Here is an 18,673-nt window from a genome sequence, read left to right as displayed (position 1 = left end):
TCTGTTGTTACTTCCTGTGAGCCCTGTGTCCCTCCCAGTCACTTCCCCCACTGGGTCCTGTTGTTACTTCCTGTGAGCCCTGTGTCCCTCCCAGTCACTTCCCCCCCTAGGTCCTGATGTTACTTCCTGTGAGCCCTGTGTCCCTCCCAGTCACTTCCCCCTTGGATCCTGTTGTTACTTCCTGTGAGCCCTTTGTCCCTCCCAGTCACTTCCCCCCCTGGGTTCTGTTTTTACTTCCTGTGAGCCCTGTGTCCCTCCCAGTCACTCACCCCCCCCGGGTTCTGTTGTTACTTCCTGTGAGCCCTGTGTCCCTCCCAGTCACTTCCCCTCCTGGGTTCTGTTGTTACTTCCTGTGAGCCCTGTGTCCCTCCCAGTCACTTCCCCCCTGGGTTCTGTTGTTACTTCCTGTGAGCCCTGTGTCCCTCCCAGTCACTTCCCCCCCTGGGTTCTGTTGTTACTTCCTGTGAGCCCTGTGTCCCTCCCAGTCTCTTCCCCTCCTGGGTTCTGTTGTTACTTCCTGTGAGCCCTGTGTCCCTCCCAGCAACTTCCCGTCCTGGGTTCTGTTGTTACTTCATGTGAGCCCTGTGTCCCTCCCAGTCACTTCCCCCACTGAGCTCTGTTGTTACTTCATGTGAGCCCTGTGTCCCTCCCAGTCTCTTCCCCTCCTGGGTTCTGTTGTTACTTCCTGTGAGCCCTGTGTCCCTCCCAGCAACTTCCCGTCCTGGGTTCTGTTGTTACTTCATGTGAGCCCTGTGTCCCTCCCAGTCACTTCCCCCACTGAGCTCTGTTGTTACTTCATGTGAGCCCTGTGTCCCTCCCAGTCACTTCCCTCCTGGGTTCTGTTGTTACTTCCTGTGAGCCCTGTGTCCCTCCCAGTAACTTCCCGACCTGGGTTCTGTTGTTACTTCATGTGAGCCCTGTGTCCCTCCCAGTCACTTCCCCCACTGAGCTCTGTTGTTACTTCCTGTGAGCCCTGTGTCCCTCCCAGTCACTTCCCCCACTGGGTCCTGATGTTACTTCCTGTTAGCCCTGTGTCCCTCCCAGTCACTTCCCCCACTGGGTCCTGATGTTACTTCCTGTGAGCCCTGTGTCCCTCCCAGTCACTTCCCCCCCTGGGTCCTGTTGTTACTTCCTGTGAGCCCTGTGTCCCTCCCAGTCACTTCCCCCCCTGGGTTCTGTTGTTACTTCCTGTGAGCCCTGTGTCCCTCCCAGTCACTTCCCCCCCCCTGGGTCCTGTTGTTACTTCCTGTGAGCCCTGTGTCCCTCCCAGTCAGTTCCCCCACTGGGTTCTGTTGTTACTTCCTGTGAGCCCTGTGTCCCTCCCAGTCACTTCCCCCACTGGGTTCTGTTGTTACTTCCTGTGAGCCCTGTGTCCCTCCGAGTCACTTCCCACACTGAGCTCTGTTGTTACTTCCTGTGAGCCCTGTGTCCCTCCCAGTCACTTCCCCCACTGGGTCCTGTTGTTACTTCCTGTGAGCCCTGTGTCCCTCCCAGTCACTTCCCCCCCTAGGTCCTGATGTTACTTCCTGTGAGCCCTGTGTCCCTCCCAGTCACTTCCCCCTTGGATCCTGTTGTTACTTCCTGTGAGCCCTTTGTCCCTCCCAGTCACTTCCCCCCCTGGGTTCTGTTTTTACTTCCTGTGAGCCCTGTGTCCCTCCCAGTCACTCCCCCCCCTGGGTTCTGTTGTTACTTCCTGTGAGCCCTGTGTCCCTCCCAGTCACTTCCCCCCTGGGTTCTGTTGTTACTTCCTGTGAGCCCTGTGTCCCTCCCAGTCACTTCCCCCCTGGGTTCTGTTGTTACTTCCTGTGAGCCCTGTGTCCCTCCCAGTCACTTCCCCCCCTGGGTTCTGTTGTTACTTCCTGTGAGCCCTGTGTCCCTCCCAGTCACTTCCCCTCCTGGGTTCTGTTGTTACTTCCTGTGAGCCCTGTGTCCCTCCCAGTAACTTCCCGTCCTGGTTCTGTTGTTACTTCATGTGAGCCCTGTGTCCCTCCCAGTCACTTCCCCCACTGAGCTCTGTTGTTACTTCCTGTGAGCCCTGTGTCCCTCCCAGTCACTTCCCCCACTGGGTCCTGATGTTACTTCCTTTTAGCCCTTTGTCCCTCCCAGTCACTTCCCCCACTGGGTCCTGATGTTACTTCCTGTGAGCCCTGTGTCCCTCCCAGTCACTTCCCCCCTGGGTCCTGTTGTTACTTCCTGTGAGCCCTGTGTCCCTCCCAGTCACTTCCCCCCCTGGGTTCTGTTGTTACTTCCTGTGAGCCCTGTGTCCCTCCCAGTCACTTTCCCCCCCTGGGTCCTGTTGTTACTTCTTGTGAGCCCTGGTGTCCCTCCCAGTCAGTTCTCCCACTGGGTTCTGTTGTTACTTCCTGTGAGCCCTGTGTCCCTCCCTGTCACTTCCCCCACTGGGTTCTGTTGTTACTTCCTGTGAGCCCTGTGTCCCTCCCAGTCACTTCCCACACTGAGCTCTGTTGTTACTTCCTGTGAGCCCTGTGTCCCTCCCAGTCACTTCCCCCACTGGGTCCTGTTGTTACTTCCTGTGAGCCCTGTGTCCCTCCCAGTCACTTCCCCCCCTAGGTCCTGATGTTACTTCCTGTGAGCCCTGTGTCCCTCCCAGTCACTTCCCCCTTGGATCCTGTTGTTACTTCCTGTGAGCCCTGTGTCCCTCCCAGTCACTTCCCCCCTGGGTTCTGTTTTTACTTCTTGTGAGCCCTGTGTCCCTCCCAGTCACTTCCCCCCTGGGTTCTGTTGTTACTTCCTGTGAGCCCTGTGTCCCTCCCAGTCACTTCCCCTCCTGGGTTCTGTTGTTACTTCCTGTGAGCCCTGTGTCCCTCCCAGTCACTTCCCGTCCTTGGTTCTGTTGTTACTTCCTGTGAGCCCTGTGTCCCTCCCAGTCACTTCCCGTCCTGGGTTCTGTTGTTACTTCCTTTGAGCCCAGTGTCCCTCCCAGTCACTTCTCCCCCTGGGTTCTGTTGTTACTTCCTGTGAGCCCTGTGTCCCTCCCAGTCACTTCCCCTCCTGGGTTCTGTTGTTACTTCCTGTGAGCCCTGTGTCCCTGCCAGTCACTTCCCCCCCTGGGTCCTGTTGTTACTTCCTGTGACCCCTGTGTCCCTCCCAGTCACTTCCCCCCCTGGGTTCTGTTGTTAGTTCCTGTGAGCCCTGTGTCCCTCCCAGTCACTTCCCCCACTGGGTCCTGATGTTACTTCCTGTGAGCCCTGTGTCTTTCCCAGTCATTTCCCCCCCTGGGTCCTGTTGTTACTTCCTGTGAGCCCTGTGTCCCTCCCAGTCACTTCCCCCCCCCTGGGTCCTGTTGTTACTTCCTTTGAGCCCTGTGTCCCTCCCAGTCACTTCCCCTCCTGGGTTCTGTTGTTACTTCCTGTGAGCCCTGTGTCCCTCCCAGTCACTTCCCCCCTGGGTTCTGTTGTTACTTCCTGTGAGCCCTGTGTCCCTCCCAGTCACTTCCCCTCCTGGGTTCTGTTGTTACTTCCTGTGAGCCCTGTGTCCCTCCCAGTCATTTCCCCAACCCTGGGTTCTGTTGTTACTTCCTGTGAGCCCTGTGTCCCTCCCAGTCACTTCCCCTCCTGGGTTCTGTTGTTACTTCCTGTGAGCCCTGTGTCCCTCCCAGTCATTTCCCCAACCCTGGGTTCTGTTGTTACTTCCTGTGAGCCCTGTGTTCCTCCCAGTCACTTCCCCTCCTGGGTTCTGTTGTTACTTCCTGTGAGCCCTGTGTCCCTCCCAGTCACTTCCCCCACTGGGTTCTGTTGTTACTTCCTGTGAGCCCTGTGTCCCTCCCAGTCACTTCCCACACTGAGCTCTGTTGTTACTTCCTGTGAGCCCTGTGTCCCTCCCAGTCACTTCCCCCCACTGGGTCCTGTTGTTACTTCCTGTGAGCCCTGTGTCCCTCCCAGTCACTTCCCCCCCTAGGTCCTGATGTTACTTCCTGTGAGCCCTGTGTCCCTCCCAGTCACTTCCCCCTTGGATCCTGTTGTTACTTCCTGTGAGCCCTTTGTCCCTCCCAGTCACTTCCCCCCCTGGGTTCTGTTTTTACTTCCTGTGAGCCCTGTGTCCCTCCCAGTCACTCCCCCCCCCCCTGGGTTCTGTTGTTACTTCCTGTGAGCCCTGTGTCCCTCCCAGTCACTTCCCCTCCTGGGTTCTGTTGTTACTTCCTGTGAGCCCTGTGTCCCTCCCAGTCACTTCCCCCTGGGTTCTGTTGTTACTTCCTGTGAGCCCTGTGTCCCTCCCAGTCACTTCCCCCCCTGGGTTCTGTTGTTACTTCCTGTGAGCCCTGTGTCCCTCCCAGTCACTTCCCCTCCTGGGTTCTGTTGTTACTTCCTGTGAGCCCTGTGTCCCTCCCAGTAACTTCCCGTCCTGGGTTCTGTTGTTACTTCATGTGAGCCCTGTGTCCCTCCCAGTCACTTCCCCACTGAGCTCTGTTGTTACTTCCTGTGAGCCCTGTGTCCCTCCCAGTCACTTCCCCCACTGGGTCCTGATGTTACTTCCTGTTAGCCCTGTGTCCCTCCCAGTCACTTCCCCCACTGGGTCCTGATGTTACTTCCTGTGAGCCCTCTGTCCCTCCCAGTCACTTCCCCCCCTGGGTCCTGTTGTTACTTCCTGTGAGCCCTGTGTCCCTCCCAGTCACTTCCCCCCCTGGGTTCTGTTTGTTACTTCCTGTGAGCCCTGTGTCCCTCCCAGTCACTTCCCCCCCCCCTGGGTCCTGTTGTTACTTCCTGTGAGCCCTGTGTCCCTCCCAGTCAGTTCTCCCACTGGGTTCTGTTGTTACTTCCTGTGAGCCCTGTGTCCCTCCCAGTCACTTCCCCCACTGGGTTCTGTTGTTACTTCCTGTGAGCCCTGTGTCCCTCCCAGTCACTTCCCCCACTGAGCTCTGTTGTTACTTCCTGTGAGCCCTGTGTCCCTCCCAGTCACTTCCCCCACTGGGTCCTGTTGTTACTTCCTGTGAGCCCTGTGTCCCTCCCAGTCACTTCCCCCCCTAGGTCCTGATGTTACTTCCTGTGAGCCCTGTGTCCCTCCAGTCACTTCCCCCTTGGATCCTGTTGTTACTTCCTGTGAGCCCTGTGTCCCTCCCAGTCACTTCCCCCCCTGGGTTCTGTTTTTACTTCCTGTGAGCCCTGTGTCCCTCCCAGTCACTTCCCCCCTGGGTTCTGTTGTTACTTCCTGTGAGCCCTGTGTCCCTCCCAGTCACTTCCCCTCCTGGGTTCTGTTGTTACTTCCTGTGAGCCCTGTGTCCCTCCCAGTCACTTCCCCGTCCTTGGTTCTGTTGTTACTTCCTGTGAGCCCTGTGTCCCTCCCAGTCACTTCCCGTCCTGGGTTCTGTTGTTACTTCCTTTGAGCCCAGTGTCCCTCCCAGTCACTTCACCCCCTGGGTTCTGTTGTTACTTCCTGTGAGCCCTGTGTCCCTGCCAGTCACTTCCCCCCCTGGGTTCTGTTGTTACTTCCTGTGAGCCCTGTGTCCCTCCCAGTCACTTCCCCTCCTGGGTTCTGTTGTTACTTCCTGTGAGCCCTGTGTCCCTGCCAGTCACTTCCCCCCCTGGGTCCTGTTGTTACTTCCTGTGAGCCCTGTGTCCCTCCCAGTCACTTCCCCCCCTGGGTTCTGTTGTTAGTTCCTGTGAGCCCTGTGTCCCTCCCAGTCACTTCCCCCACTGGGTCCTGATGTTACTTCCTGTGAGCCCTGTGTCTTTCCCAGTCATTTCCCCCCCTGGGTCCTGTTGTTACTTCCTGTGAGCCCTGTGTCCCTCCCAGTCACTTCCCCCCCCCTGGGTCCTGTTGTTACTTCCTTTGAGCCCTGTGTCCCTCCCAGTCACTTCCCCTCCTGGGTTCTGTTGTTACTTCCTGTGAGCCCTGTGTCCCTCCCAGTCACTTCCCCCCCGGGTTCTGTTGTTACTTCCTGTGAGCCCTGTGTCCCTCCCAGTCACTTCCCCTCCTGGGTTCTGTTGTTACTTCCTGTGAGCCCTGTGTCCCTCCCAGTCTTTTCCCCAACCCTGGGTTCTGTTGTTACTTCCTGTGAGCCCTGTGTCCCTCCCAGTCACTTCCCCTCCTGGGTTCTGTTGTTACTTCCTGTGAGCCCTGTGTCCCTCCCAGTCATTTCCCCCCCCCCCCCCTGGGTTCTGTTGTTAGTTCCTGGCAGATAAAGAGTTAATGATCAATAGGAGGCCGGCAAGGCGAGGGGCCCCCAGACTGGGCAGAACGGAGCTGAAAGCCCTAATTATCCCAGCGAGTCTCCTGTCAGGAAGGGAAATATTATGGGGGGCGGGGGATTTCCACTGTTACCAAAGCAACCAAATGCGGGCGACGCGCTGTCACGTAAAACTGAGGGGGGGGGGCAGACTTATGGGCTCTGCGTTTATTCCCTAAAATTAACCTCTTCCTCCCTAAAACATGGGGGGCAAAGTATCCCTTCTAGGTCTGCGCTACTGCACATGGCAGCATTCATGCAAAGAGTAAACTGAACCCAGAGAATCACCCCCCGCCTGGGGAATATGACAGTAAGGATAATCCTGAGTCGCTGCTGCAGTGAATTGTGTATAAACCCATATGTAATAAAAGGCACTCAGTTTGCCCAAGAGCAGTAACCCATAGCAACCAATAAGATGTTTGCTTTTAAACAGGTGACCCATACATTCTAACTGCTGATTGGTTGCTATGGTTACTGCTCCTGGGCAAACTTTGTGCCTTTTATTACATAACCCCCAATGTATCTCTGCTGACAACTGGCGGCTTCACATATTGTGCCCCGAGTTACTGCCATTGGTACCAACATGGGGGGGGGCAGAGGGTCCCGGTGGGGGGTAACTGGCATCTCTTATACAGGGGAAGAAGAGCTTGCAATCTGATTTTAGGCAGAAGGAAGGAACAGAGGGACACATGATATAAGGGGGTTATTGCTGAGATATTGGGGTTCAGCTGGGCATGGGGGGGTTCGATGGGGTGATTCCAATTTCCATCAGGCCACTTCTGCTCAGACTCAGGGGTGTCATATAGTGCCCCTATATAAATTCCAGCCAATCACAGAGGAGAACCTCTCCTACAATTGACCCCTGCCTTCATTTGCTTATTACCCCCCTACCCCACAGTGGGTGGATACGGAGGAAGCAAGTGGTCTCTGGTGGTGCCTCACACTGTCAACTGACAAGTCCTATTAATGACAAACGGGTGAGCTGCGCAGCGCCCCTTGCGGGCGGAGGAGGGAAATACAAGTCAAATACAGAACCCACTGAAGTGATTCATTTCGTCCCACAGAATCATTTTTGTAGCTTTTAATGTTTAATAAAGTGGGAAATTGTACGATCTGTAGGAACTTGCCCCACAGCTGAGGGTTCTGCCCTCTGCTTGCTCACAGTACACTCAGCGGCCAGAAGGGGCAGGATAATGGCCACACGTAGCGCAGATCAGACTCTCTCCGGCCTGCGTTTTCCCCTCAGGATCCGCTTCCCTTAAACCCACCGTGTCCCCCTCGGCGCAGCCAGACGGAGCGTCGGCCAAAAATGCCTCCTCAACCAACTCCGCTCCGCCTTTACGATCATTGTCTGCCAATTAATGGTCCCAGATGCCTCGGGCGGCCAAGTTGATGCCGATTTATAAACTGGCATTTGGGCTCCTCGCGTTACCGGCAGTAAGTCACCCGACTGGCACATTCACTAAGCACCAAATGCACAAACGTGCGGCGTGGGGGGGGGGGGCATTGTCCGATGCTGTTACTTTAATAGTAAATTGATTTCATGCTGCTAATGGAGAGGAGCCGGTTATGGGGTCATTAATTACAGTTAATGAGATGTTTCCCGCACGCAAAACCCGGGGGGGGGGGGGCAGGGGGTGATTATTTGCTTTAGTGCCATGAGAACTGCCCCCAGGGGAAGGAGATCCGGAGATCCAGGTTTATTTATATATAGTGATCAAATGTGTGTATGAGAGTTTGTGAGAGTGAGTATGAGTGTGAGTGTATGAGTGAGAGTGAGTGTATGAGTGAGAGTGAGTATGAATGTATGAGTGAGTGTGAGTGTATGAGTGAGAGTGAGTATGAGTGTGAGTGTATGAGTGAGTGTGAGTATATGAGTGAGAGTGAGTATGAGTGTGAATGTATTAGTGAGTGTGAGTGTGTGAGTGAGAGTGAGTATGAATGTGAGTGTATGAGTGAGAGTGAGTATGAGTGTGAGTGTATGAGTGAGAGTGAGTGTGAGTGTATGAGTGAGTGTGAGTATATGAGTGAGAGTGAGTATGAGTGTGAATGTATTAGTGAGTGTGAGTGAGAGTGAGTATGAATGTGAGTGTATGAGTGAGTGTATGAGTGAGAGTGAGTATGAGTGTGAGTGTATGAGTGAGTGTGAGTATATGAGTGAGAGTGAGTATGAGTGTGAATGTATTAGTGAGTGTGTGAGTGAGTGTATGAGTGTGTGTATGAGTTAGAGTGAGTATGAGTGTATGAGTGAGTGTGTGTATGAGTGAGAGTATGAGTGTATTAGTGAGTGTATGAGTGAGAGAGTGTGTATGAGTGAGTGTATGAGTGAGAGTGAGTGTAGGAGTGAGTGTATGAGTGAGAGTGAGTATGAGTGTATGAGTGAGAGTGAGTATGAATGTGAGTGTATGAGTGAGAGTGAGTGTAGGAGTGAGTGTATGAGTGAGAGTGAGTATGAGTGTATGAGTGAGAGTGAGTATGAGTGTATGAGTGAGTGTGTGTATGAGTGAGAGTATGTGTATGAGTGTATTAGTGAGTGTGAGTGTATGAGTGAGTGAGTGTATGAGTGAGTGTGAGTGTATGAGTGAGGGAGTGTGAGTGTATGAGTGAGTGAGTGTATGAGTGAGTGAGTGTATGAGTGAGTGAGAGTGTATGAGTGTATGAGTGTGAGTGTATGAGTGAGTGAGTGAGTGTATGAGTGTATGAGTGTGAGTGTATGAGTGAGTGAGTGAGTGAGTGTATGAGTGAGTGAGTGAGTGAGTGTATGAGTGTATGAGTGTATGAGTGAGTGAGAGTGTATGAGTGTATGAGTGTGAGTGTATGAGTGAGTGAGTGAGTGTATGAGTGTATGAGTGTGAGTGTATGAGTGAGTGAGTGAGTGTATGAGTGAGTGAGTGTATGAGTGAGTGAGTGAGTGTATGAGTGAGTGAGTGAGTGTATGAGTGAGTGAGTGAGTGAGTGTATGAGTGAGTGAATGAGTGAGTGAGTGAGTGAGTGTATGAGTGAGTGAGTGAGTGAGTGTATGAGTGAGTGAGTGAATGAGTGAGTGAGTGTATGAGTGAGTGAGTGAGTGTATGAGTGAGTGTATGAGTGAGTGAGTGAGTGTATGAGTGAGTGTATGAGTGAGTGAGTGAGTGAGTGTATGAGTGTGAGTGTAAGAGTGAGTGAGTGAGTGTATGAGTGAGTGAGTGAGTGAATGAGTGAGTGAGTGTATGAGTGAGTGAGTGAGTGTATGAGTGAGTGTATGAGTGAGTGAGTGAGTGTATGAGTGTGAGTGTAAGAGTGAGTGAGTGAGTGTATGAGCGAGTGAGTGTATGAGTGAGTGTGAGTGTATGAGTGAGTGTGAGTGTATGAGTGAGTGTATGAGTGAGTGTGAGTGTATGAGTGAGTGTATGAGTGAGTGTGAGTGTAAGAGTGAGTGTATGAGTGAGTGAGTGAGTGTATGAGTGAGTGAGTGTAAGAGTGAGTGTATGAGTGTATGAAGGGCAATTAAAGTGGGAACTGTGTCGGTGCGGCCGTGTCCCCATGTGACCAGCAGAGCTCAGGGAAGTGCTGATAAGTGCAGACTTGGCCTTTAATCTGGTTACTATGGAAGGTAACAGTGAGGGGGGGCCACTGCCCCCGCAGTCCCCAAATAGAGGCCATTTCCGTCCCAATATTTAATCTGCCCCCCCCCCCCCGTGTTGGCTGGGCAAGAGGGGCCTTAGATCAGAGCCCTGTGACGGCCCCCCGAGAGAGAATCCCATACAGGCTTAGTGGCACCCCTGGCAACCGCTCCATCTTCTATTTGCCCCCCCCCCCAGCAGGATGGATTAACCCCCAGGCTGGTGTCACTACATTCTCCTAAGGGCCAAACTGGAACCTTCCTGCAAGGCCAGAATCCTCTGCTTCATTGGTTCTGCCCCCCCCCCCCAGGCCAACTGGTTAATGAGGGGTTAATGTAATATAAGGTGCAAAGTGCTACAGGCCTAGTAACCCATAGCAACCAATTAGCATGTACATTTTCTGGGCTCTACTAAAAATGTTTCACATCTGATTGGTGGGAGTGGGTCAGGTGACACAGATGGAGTGTTCTGGTACTGATCCATCAGGTTTCCCTTGCACATACAGTGTAGCTCCCAATGCATTGCTTCTATAGTACCCAGTGTGAGTGTGAGTGCCTCTGTGTGAGTATGAGTGCCTCTGTGTGAGTGTGAGTGCCTCTGTGTGAGTGTGAGTGCCTCTGTGTGAGTATGAGTGCCTCTGTGTGAGTATGAGTGCCTCTGTGTCAGTGTGAGTGCCTCTGTGTGAGTATGAGTGCCTCTGTGTAAGTATGAGTGCCTCTGTGTCAGTGTGAGTGCCTCTGTGTGAGTGTGAGTGCCTCTGTGTGAGTATGAGTGCCTCTGTGTGAGTATGAGTGCCTCTGTGTCAGTGTGAGTGCCTCTGTGTGAGTGTGAGTGCCTCTGTGTGAGTATGAGTGCCTCTGTGTGAGTATGAGTGCCTCTGTGTCAGTGTGAGTGCCTCTGTGTGAGTATGAGTGCCTCTGTGTAAGTATGAGTGCCTCTGTGTCAGTGTGAGTGCCTCTGTGTGAGTGTGAGTGCCTCTGTGTGAGTATGAGTGCCTCTGTGTAAGTATGAGTGCCTCTGTGTCAGTGTGAGTGCCTCTGTGTGAGTGCCTCTGTGTAAGTATGAGTGCCTCTGTGTGAGTATGAGTGCCTCTGTGTGAGTATGAGTGCCTCTGTGTGAGTATGAGTGCCTCTGTGTGAGTGTGAGTGCCTCTGTGTGAGTGTGAGTGCCTCTGTGTGAGTATGAGTGCCTCTGTGTGAGTATGAGTGCCTCTGTGTGAGTGTGAGTGCCTCTGTGTGAGTATGAGTGCCTCTGTGTGAGTATGAGTGCCTCTGTGAGTGTGAGTGTCTCTGTGTGAGTATGAGTGCCTCTGTGTGAGTATGAGTGCCTCTGTGTGAGTGTGAGTGCCTCTGTGTGAGTGTGAGTGCCTCTGTGTGAGTGTGAGTGCCTCTGTGTGAGTGCCTCTGTGTGAGTGTGAGTGCCTCTGTGTGAGTGCCTCTGTGTGAGTGTGAGTGCCTCTGTGTGAGTGCCTCTGTGTGAGTGTGAGTGCCTCTGTGTGAGTGCCTCTGTGTGAGTGTGAGTGCCTCTGTGTAAGTATGAGTGCCTCTGTGTGAGTATGAGTGCCTCTGTGTGAGTGTGAGTGCCTCTGTGTGAGTATGAGTGCCTCTGTGTGAGTGTGAGTGCCTCTGTGTGAGTGTGAGTGCCTCTGTGTGAGTATGAGTGCCTCTGTGTGAGTGTGAGTGCCTCTGTGTGAGTGTGAGTGCCTCTGTGTGAGTGTGAGTGCCTCTGTGTGAGTGTGAGTGCCTCTGTGTGAGTGCCTCTGTGTGAGTGTGAGTGCCTCTGTGTGAGTGTGAGTGCCTCTGTGTGAGTGTGAGTGCCTCTGTGTGAGTGCCTCTGTGTGAGTGCCTCTGTGTGAGTGTGAGTGCCTCTGTGTGAGTGTGAGTGCCTCTGTGTGAGTGCCTCTGTGTGAGTGTGAGTGCCTCTGTGTGAGTGCCTCTGTGTGAGTGTGAGTGCCTCTGTGTGAGTGTGAGTGCCTCTGTGTGAGTGCCTCTGTGTGAGTGCCTGTGTGATGTGAGTGCCTCTGTGTGAGTGTGAGTGCCTCTGTGTGAGTATGAGTGCCTCTGTGTGAGTGTGAGTGCCTCTGTGTGAGTGTGAGTGCCTCTGTGTGAGTGCCTCTGTGTGAGTGTGAGTGCCTCTGTGTGAGTGCCTCTGTGTGAGTGTGAGTGCCTCTGTGTGAGTGCCTCTGTGTGAGTGCCTCTGTGTGAGTGTGAGTGCCTCTGTGTGAGTGTGAGTGCCTCTGTGTGAGTGTGAGTGCCTCTGTGTGAGTGTGAGTGCCTCTGTGTGAGTGTGAGTGCCTCTGTGTGAGTGTGAGTGCCTCTGTGTGAGTGTGAGTGCCTCTGTGTGAGTGTGAGTGCCTCTGTGTGAGTATGAGTGCCTCTGTGTGAGTGTGAGTGCCTCTGTGTGAGTGTGAGTGCCTCTGTGTGAGTGTGAGTGCATGATACAGACAGACATAAATGGCTTTAGACAGTTCTGGGAAATGACATTAAAATATGACGCTGTGCCCTGAGGGGCCCATAGGGCCCGGCCCCCAGCAGCATAACTGGAAGTGTCAGTTACAGACAATGGGGCTTTATATTCCCCCCCCCCCCATGGGGCTGGGGGCATTAGCTGTGGGGATAGGGGCCCAGTTACACCCAGTTATTCCCAGAGTGCCCCCCCCGTGCAGCTGGGGGCATTAGCTGGGGGTTATTCCCAGAGTGCCCCCCCCGTGCAGCTGGGGGCATTAGCTGGGGGTTATTCCCAGAGTGCCCCCCCCGTGCAGCTGGGGGCATTAGCTGGGGGTTATTCCCAGAGTGCCCCCCCCCGTGCAGCTGGGGGCATTAGCTGGGGGTTATTCCCAGAGTGCCCCCCACCCCGTGCAGCTGGGGGCATTAGCTGGGGGTTATTCCCAGAGTGCCCCCCCGTGCAGCTGGGGGCATTAGCTGGGGGTTATTCCCAGAGTGCCCCCCCCCGTGCAGCTGGGGGCATTAGCTGGGGGTTATTCCCAGAGTGCCCCCCCGTGCAGCTGGGGGCATTAGCTGGGGGTTATTCCCAGAGTGCCCCCCGTGCAGCTGGGGGCATTAGCTGGGGGTTATTCCCAGAGTGCCCCCCCCCGTGCAGCTGGGGCATTAGCTGGGGGTTATTCCCAGAGTGCCCCCACCCCGTGCAGCTGGGGGCATTAGCTGGGGGTTATTCCCAGAGTGCCCCCCCGTGCAGCTGGGGGTTATTCCCAGAGTGCCCCCCCGTGCAGCTGGGGGCATTATCTGGGGGTTATTCCCAGAGTGCCCCCCCCCCGTGCAGCTGGGGGTTATTCCCAGAGTGCCCCCCCGTGCAGCTGGGGGCATTAGCTGGGGGTTATTCCCAGAGTGCCCCCCACCCCATGCAGCTGGGGGCATTAGCTGGGGGTTATTCCCAGAGTGCCCCCCACCCCATGCAGCTGGGGGCATTAGCTGGGGGTTATTCCCAGAGTGCCCCCCCGTGCAGCTGGGGGCATTAGCTGGGGGTTATTCCCAGAGTGCCCCCCCGTGCAGCTGGGGGCATTAGCTGGGGGTTATTCCCAGAGTGCCCCCCCCGTGCAGCTGGGGGCATTAGCTGGGGGTTATTCCCAGAGTGCCCCCCCCGTGCAGCTGGGGGCATTATCTGGGGGTTATTCCCAGAGTGCCCCCCCCCCCGTGCAGCTGGGGGTTATTCCCAGAGTGCCCCCCCGTGCAGCTGGGGGCATTAGCTGGGGGTTATTCCCAGAGTGCCCCCCCGTGCAGCTGGGGGCATTAGCTGGGGGTTATTCCCAGAGTGCCCCCCCGTGCAGCTGGGGGCATTAGCTAGGGGTTATTCCCAGAGTGCCCCCCCCCCCGTGCAGCTGGGGGCATTAGCTGGGGGTTATTCCCAGAGTGCCCCCCCGTGCAGCTGGGGGCATTAGCTGGGGGTTATTCCCAGAGTGCGGCCCCCCCAGGGTGGGAAACTCAGATTTACTTTGGATTTAGCCCCAAATCTGCAATAAACGTTCCCTCAGCCAAAGATTTGTGGGATTTCCTTCCGCTCCAATCGGATCAATTCCAAGAAATCCCTTTAATTCCCATCTCTTCCAGCTGATCCCTCACACACTGTGGGATTCTGGGAAATTATTTGTTGGGGGAGTCATAAGTATTGTTCTGTGTAGGACTGTGCAAGGGTTAAATCCTCCCCATGGGGAACACTCTATTTAACCCTATCCTGCCTGTAATGTGCCAGCTTCCCCTGCACAGAGGCTCACACTCTATTTAACCCCATCCTGCCTGTAATGTGCCAGCTTCCCCTGCACAGAGGCTCACACTCTATTTAACCCTATCCTGCCCTGTAATGTGCCAGCTTCCCCTGCACAGAGGCTCACACTCTATTTAACCCTATCCTGCCCTGTAATGTGCCTTTTCCCCTGCACAGAAGCTCACACTCTATTTAACCCTATCCTGCCTGTAATGTGCAAGCTTCCCCTGCACAGAGGCTCACACTCTATTTAACCCCATCCTGCCCTGTAATGTGCCAGCTTCCCCTGCACAGAGGCTCACACTCTATTTAACCCTATCCTGCGCTATAATGTGCCAGCTTCCCCTGCACAAAGGCTCACACTCTATTTAACCCTATCCTGCCCTGTAATGTGCCAGCTTCCCCGGCACAGAAGCTCACACACTATTTAACCCTATCCTGCCTGTAATGTGCCAGTTTCCCCTGCACAGAAGCTCACACTCTATTTAACCCTATCCAGGCCTATAATGTTTCAGATTGGGGATATACTGACCCAAGAGCCCCCCATTTGTGCTGCAGGCCCCCCGCCCCCCAGTATCTGACAGTACCTTGTGGGACAGACAGGTGGCACCACCCATCACTTAAAGGGAATATAAACCCAAGAAATGAATGAGGTTGCACTTTGGCAATTAACATTCATTTTGCACATTTAGGCACCTAATACCCAGCTCAACAGAGAGTTGGCAACCCAAGGGTTAAATGAGACCAGGAAGTGCATAGAGTGTGACCCCCTGGGCCTTGCCGTGATTGGCTGATACTGGCAGTATAAAACTGCTAATGTGTGAGTAGAAAGTAGAAAATCCCTGGAAGAGCCCCGACCTCCTTTCCATCATTTCATTTTTTTGGTTTTGGATCCCCTTAAATAATAACTGGGGGGCCCAGACTTGGTCAGAGTGGCTCTTAGTGCTGCCGGGGCAACATGTCCTGTGTGGGGCCCGATTCCCAGCAGCCCCGGCAGCGACTCAATGAGCAGAAGGTCTCACCCCGGGGCCCCTCCCCAAGGTTTCCTCTCCTCCAATGAGAACATGAATTCATGTAAACGATGTCTTTCTTTTAATTACAATTAAATATTCAACACTCAGCGCATAATCAGGCAACGAGCTCATTTCATTGGTCGGGAGACATAATTAAACCTGCAGTCGCCTGTCCCTCCCAGTCATACGGCGCCCCCTGGGGATAGCGGCGCTTAATTACACTAACTCCGCCAGCGCTACCTGATTATTATATTAGGTACCTACCTAGCGCTACCAACCCCTATTCCCTATATATTAGGTACCTACCTAGTGCTACCGACCCCTATTCCCTATATATTAGGTACCTACCTAGTGCTACCAACCCCTATTCCCTATATATTAGGTACCTACCTAGTGCTACCGACCCCTATTCCCTATATATTAGGTACCTACCTAGTGCTACCGACCCCTATTCCCTATATATTAGGTACCTACCTAGTGCTACCGACCCCTATTCCCTATATATTAGGTACCTACCTAGTGCTACCGACCCCTATTCCCTATATATTAGGTACCTACCTAGTGCTACCGACCCCTATTCCCTATATATTAGGTACCTACCTAGTGCTACCAACCCCTATTCCCTATATATTAGGTACCTACCTAGTGCTACCGACCCCTATTCCCTATATATTAGGTACCTACCTAGTGCTACCGACCCCTATTCCCTATATATTAGGTACCTACCTAGTGCTACCGACCCCTATTCCCTATATATTAGGTACCTACCTCGTGCTACCGACCCCTATTCCCTATATATTAGGTACCTACCTAGTGCTACCAACCCCTATTTCTGTAGGGAAATGAGAGCAGGGCAGGCAGTAACCCTTCCAACACTTTCCCCTGTCTCTGCCCCTATATATTAGGTACCTACCTAGTGCTACCAACCCCTATTTCTGTAGGGAACTGAGAGCAGAGCAGACGTGCCTGTCTGAGCTGTGAGTGACCTACAGAATGGAGAGTGTTAGCCCGGGTCCAGTAGGGCCTGGGTGGACACGTTCTCAGCGCGAGGCCCAGGCCTTGGGGCCTACAGTGGAGGGCCAGAGATCCACAAGAAACATCACTAAGCCCCAGGAGGAGAAAGCAGGGAGGAAGCCAAGATCCCTGGGGAGAGTCCCTGCAGCAGCCCCGGAGGAATGGGCCAAGCCGGCAGCCAGAGGCCACAGGGAAGCTACTGGTAAAGGGGAGAGTGGAAGTGGGAAGGAGGGAGGAAAGAGCCACAAAGGTGGAAATGTGCTGAAGAAGTGTGTGGGGAGGAGAGGAGGCAAAGTGGAAATGGCAGTAAGTGCAGACTCAGACAGTTCTGTTGTAGAAAGTTCTGCAGAAAATGTTACTGATTATGTTGTTACACCTGCATGTAAAACTGAGTGTGTGGCTCCCCCGGCAGTGACTGCCCCTCACCAACATGGGGCCCCTGCTGCTGCCCCTGGGGGGGAGCCAACCCTGCTGCCCAGTCACAACACATTGCTGGGTGATGTTACACACACTGCTGAGAGTACAAGTTGCACAATAACACAAACTGTTGGTGTACATACCCAAGATGGCGCATCTGTAAGTGCAGTACCAGCTCCCATAAACACTTCCCCTGCTCCATCCCAGGCTCCCACTGCTCTGGGGAAGGGAACTCCTTCTCTCCCTGGGGGGAAAGTGCTGAAGGAAGCCAGCAAGCAAACACAGAATGCCAAACAGCAAGAGTCCAGCGGCCATCTTGGATTTCCTAAGCACATGGCTTCCAAACAGGAAGTGCATGTTGCTGGCGGCCATCTTGGATTTCCAAAGCACATGGCTTCTAAGCAGGAAGTGGATGTTGCTGACGGCCATATTGGATGTGGCAAAGAGCAGAGCCGGCTTCATGGCAGCCATCTTGGTACTCCCAATTTGAGTAGCAGCCATCTTGGAGGTGCAGAAGGTTTGCGGAAGCACAGTGGCGGCCATCTTGCTACACCTGAATTGGAAGGCAGACATGTTGGTGCTCCAAGCCTGAATGTTAATACGCACAGTGCCAAAACAATACCTTAGCTGGGCAGGCCATCTCTGTGCTTAAACAGTCTCCTTTTGAAGGGGACAAGATTGATAGTGACCAACTGATTCAGTCAATCAGACTGATGGAAGATCTGGAGGCAAAAAGGAAGCAGCTGAGTGTTGAGATGAAGGCTGCCTACAACCAGTACTCCTATGCAAAAGTGGAGGATCAGGAGTATTACTTGTCTAAAGTTAACCATCTAAATGCTGAAATGTTTTCGCTGGATAAAGAGCTGGACAGCGTGAGGGGCCAAATAGGGCCAATGGCGGAGGTGTACGCCAACAGGAGGCGCTTTGAAGCATCTGCAAAAATCCTGAAGGAGCCGGTGCCGTACAGATCTCCCAGGCAGGTCTCCTCATCCGAGAGCGAGCGGGAAGGAAGAACGCCAGGGAAACTGCACTATAAGAAGACGGTTGTTGCCCAGATACATGCCCCTAATTTCGTCTTTACCCAGGAGGAACTGGCAACAGTGCAAGGGAAGGTGAAGAAGGGCAACCTGCCCCAGAGAGAGGTGGAGACTTTTGTCTTTTCCCAAGATGACTTTCCATCTCTTCCATCCTATCAGGAAAGTGGGGCCCCCCAGGGCCAAACCGAGGTTTCTGTTGTAAAACAGAGTGCTTCAGATGCTTCTGCTCTGGGGCATGGGGAGTGTTCGGATATGGAATTGACGGTAACACCTTGTGTGGATGGGCCGGTGGCAGTGAGTGTTGGAGTGGCAGATGGCAAGAAGGAGGAGCCTAGTGTGGGTGTGGCTTGTATGAGTGATGGAGAAAGTGATGGTGAGAATGCTGGGGTGGTAACGCGGTGCGTGGAGTCAGTTCTGCAGGAACCACAGGGCAGGGAGAGTGGAACTGCAGGGGCAAGTGATGTGGCAGTTGAGGCACCCTCTGGGGCTCATCAGTCCGTTCCACTTACTGTGCCGGTACCTGGTGTCTCCTCAGCACCTAATCCATTAATGCCACCCCCTCCCTCATCAATCCAGGCAAATAACGCATCCATGGGTAGAAACTCAGGCCAAAAGACCAACCCCCCACAGCCACCTAATGCTTGGAATAGGCCCCTAAATCGAGTAAGAGTCCCAGGGGTGGAGCGGCGAGTTACTGGCCCAGTGTTCAAGCTGAGAAACCGCATTAGGCTGAAATGGGAAGGAGAAAGGGAGTCAATGCCCAGCAGGGATGTGATTGGGAAGGAGTTGCTGCTGAAACAGGCCACCCTAACCCCTGCAGATGTGAGAGCCTGCATAAAGAACTCCGAGTTGGAGTACGACATTGTTTTCAGGACCTCTAACAAACTTGAGTACTTCTGGCATGAGTATGATCACTTTAGATCCACGGGTCTCTGGAAGAACTTTAAGGTGATTCCAGTCACTAAGCCAGAGACCAAAAAGGTCACGATTTTGTTTAAAAATGACAATGTCCCTCCTGAAGACATAGCAATATGGCTGGGCAGGCATTGTAAGGTTCTCTCCCCCCTCACTATGGACATAGACAACAATGGGTACTGGTCTGGGGGTTGGTGTGCTAATGTGGAGCTCCGAATGCGCTATAACATCCCTCAGCATCTCCCTAACTCAGTCTTTATTGGGGATGAGAGG

This window comes from Xenopus tropicalis, chromosome 9 (assembly GCF_000004195.4).
Source record: "Xenopus tropicalis strain Nigerian chromosome 9, UCB_Xtro_10.0, whole genome shotgun sequence".
In the NCBI taxonomy this organism is placed as follows: Eukaryota; Metazoa; Chordata; class Amphibia; order Anura; family Pipidae; genus Xenopus; species Xenopus tropicalis.
Note: the sequence above shows the minus strand (reverse complement) of the source record.